Source organism: Equus asinus, unplaced genomic scaffold (genome assembly GCF_041296235.1).
Source record: "Equus asinus isolate D_3611 breed Donkey unplaced genomic scaffold, EquAss-T2T_v2 contig_212, whole genome shotgun sequence".
Classification (NCBI taxonomy): Eukaryota; Metazoa; Chordata; class Mammalia; order Perissodactyla; family Equidae; genus Equus; species Equus asinus.
Window position 1 is genome coordinate 60,001 of NW_027224864.1, and position 3,049 is coordinate 63,049.

Sequence of the window (3,049 nt, forward strand, 5' to 3'; positions counted from 1 at the left end):
TGGGTGGGCTCCCCGGCCTCCGTCGGCTCCAGAGACCCCGCGGACTCGCGGGTGCGGCTCCCCGGTGGCCGACGCCCTGCCGGGTCGACCGGCGGCCGGGGCCCGGGCCCGGGCCCGGTTTCCGGCGGCGGCGCGGGTCGACCAGATGTCCGCGCGGGGCGCACGCTCTTCTCGGAGCCCCGAGGGCTACGCGGAGGCCGCGGACGAGGAGCCGCGAGGCCGCCGGGGCCGCCGCCCTGCCTGGTCGACCAGCTGTCCGGCCCGGACTTGGTCCCCGGACCGGGGCGCGCGGGTCGACCAGATGTCCGCGGCGCTCGGGGCCGGGTCCCGGGGCTCTGGGTGCTCTGGGTGCGCTCCCGGCCCTCTGTCGGCTCCGAAGGCCCCGCGGACTCGTAGCCACGGGGTCCGGCGGCGCGCGGGTCGACCAGATGTCCGCGCCGAGCGCCGTGGGACCGCAGGGCGCTCGGCCTTCTCGGAGGCTCGAGGGCTCCGGCGACCCGGCGGACGAGCAGCGGCGAGGCCGCTGGGGCCGCCGCCCTGCCGGGTCGACCGGCGACCCGGCCCCCGGGTCTCGGGTCTCGGGGGGGTGGGCGGGTCGACCAGATGTCCGCACCGAGCGCCCCGCGGGGCCGCGGGGCCGCGGGGCGCTCGGCCTTCTCGGAGCCCCGAGGGCTCCCTGGAGGCCGCCGGGGCCGCCGCCCTGCCGGGTCGACCAGCTGTCCGGCCCGGACTCGGTCCCCGGACCGGGGCGCGCGGGTCGACCAGATGTCCGCGCGGGGCGCACGCTCTTCTCGGAGCCCCGAGGGCTACGCGGAGGCCGCGGACGAGCAGCCGCGAGGCCGCCGGGGCCGCCGCCCTGCCTGGTCGACCAGCTGTCCGGCCCGGACTTGGTCCCCGGACCGGGGCGCGCGGGTCGACCAGATGTCCGCGGCGCTCGGGGCCGGGTCCCGGGGCTCTGGGTGCTCTGGGTGCGCTCCCGGCCCTCTGTCGGCTCCGAAGGCCCCGCGGACTCGTAGCCACGGGGTCCGGCGGCGCGCGGGTCGACCAGATGTCCGCGCCGAGCGCCGCGGGGCCGCGCGGCGCTCGGCCTTCTCGGAGCCCCGAGGGCTCCCTGGAGGCTGCGGACGAGCAGCCGCGAGGCCCCCGGGGCAGCCGCCCTGCCGGGTCGACCAGCTGTCCGGCCCGGACTTGGTCCCCGGACTGGGGCGCGCGGGTCGACCAGATGTCCGCGGCGCTCGGGGCCGGGCCCCGGGGCTCTGGGTGTTCTGGGTGCGCTCCCGGCCCTCTGTCGGCTCCGAAGGCCCCGCGGACTCGTAGCCACGGGGTCCGGCGGCGCGCGGGTCGACCAGATGTCCGCGCCGAGCGCCGCGGGGACGCGGGGCTCTCGGCGGCCTGGGTGGGCTCCCCGGCCTCCGTCGGCTCCAGAGACCCCGCGAACTCGCGGGTGCGGCTCCCCGGTGGCCGACGCCCTGCCGGGTCGACCGGCGGCCGGGGCCCGGGCCCGGGCCCGGGTTCCGGCGGCGGCGCGGGTCGACCAGATGTCCGCGCGGGGCGCACGCTCCTCTCGGAGCCCCGAGGGCTACGCGGAGGCCGCGGACGAGCAGCCGCGAGGCCGCCGGGGCCGCCGCCCTGCCTGGTCGACCAGCTGTCCGGCTCGGACTTGGTCCCCGGACCGGGGCGCGCGGGTCGACCAGATGTCCGCGGCGCTCGGGGCCGGGTCCCGGGGCTCTGGGTGCTCTGGGTGCGCTCCCGGCCCTCTGTCGGCTCCGAAGGCCCCGCGGACTCGTAGCCACGGGGTCCGGCGGCGCGCGGGTCGACCAGAGCGCCGCGGGGCCGCGCGGCGCTCGGCCTTCTCGGAGCCCCGAGGGCTCCCTGGAGGCTGCGGACGAGCAGCCGCGAGGCCGCCGGGGCCGCCGCCCTGCCTGGTCGACCAGCTGTCCGGCTCGGACTTGGTCCCCGGACCGGGGCGCGCGGGTCGACCAGATGTCCGCGGCGCTCGGGGCCGGGTCCCGGGGCTCTGGGTGCTCTGGGTGCTCTGGGTGCGCTCCCGGCCCTCTGTCGGCTCCGAAGGCCCCGCGGACTCGTAGCCACGGGGTCCGGCGGCGCGCGGGTCGACCAGATGTCCGCGCCGAGCGCCGCGGGACCGCAGGGCGCTCGGTCTTCTCGGAGGCTCGAGGGCTCCGGCGACCCGGCGGACGAGCAGCGGCGAGGCCGCCGTGGCCGCCGCCCTGCCGGGTCGACCGGCGACCCGACCCCCGTGTCTCGGGGGGGGGGGGGGGAGCGGGTCGACCAGATGTCCGCACCGAGTGCCGCGGGGCCGTGGGGCCGCGGGGCGCTCGGCCTTCTCGGAGCCCCGAGGGCTCCCTGGAGGCTGCGGACGAGCAGCCGCGAGGCCCCCGGGGCAGCCGCCCTGCCGGGTCGACCGGCGTCCCGGCCCGGACTCGGGCCCCGGGTCCCGTGGCGCGCGGGTCGACCAGATGTCCGCGCCGAGCGCCACATGGCTGCGGGTCGCTCCGGCTTCTCGCAGTCCCGAGGGTTCCGCGGGCACGTAGCTGCGAGACCCGGGCGGCTGCCCTCCGCCCGGCTCACGGGGCGCTCGTGTCCATCAGCTGGTCGTGCGGAAATCCCGTGGTTGGCCTCCCTCCCTCCCTCCCTCCCTCCCTCCCTCCCTCCCTCGTCCAGCCGCCACGTTTTCGGGGTTCGTGCGACTGGGATGAAATAGACCTTCCCAACGTCAATCGGAGATCATCCATCATACCTCTCGAGTCCCCAAAAGCCAAGAAACACGCCAACCAAAACGCTTTTATTATGCCAACGGTTCCCGTTTTCATTCCTATCGTTTAGGGAGGTTTGGTGGCAGCAGCGGCCGAAAGCAAAAGGAAACCCGAGGAAAGCGGCTCCATCCACCAGGGCTGTGTCTCATCGGTGCCGACGCAGGAGGGACGGGCTTCGTTCGTTCGTTCGCTGCGGCCCAAATTCCCGGGCCGCCCGAGGACCGCTCGCACCGGCCCGAGGGAGGGAGCCCCGGCAGGCAGGATGCCTCCGGGGA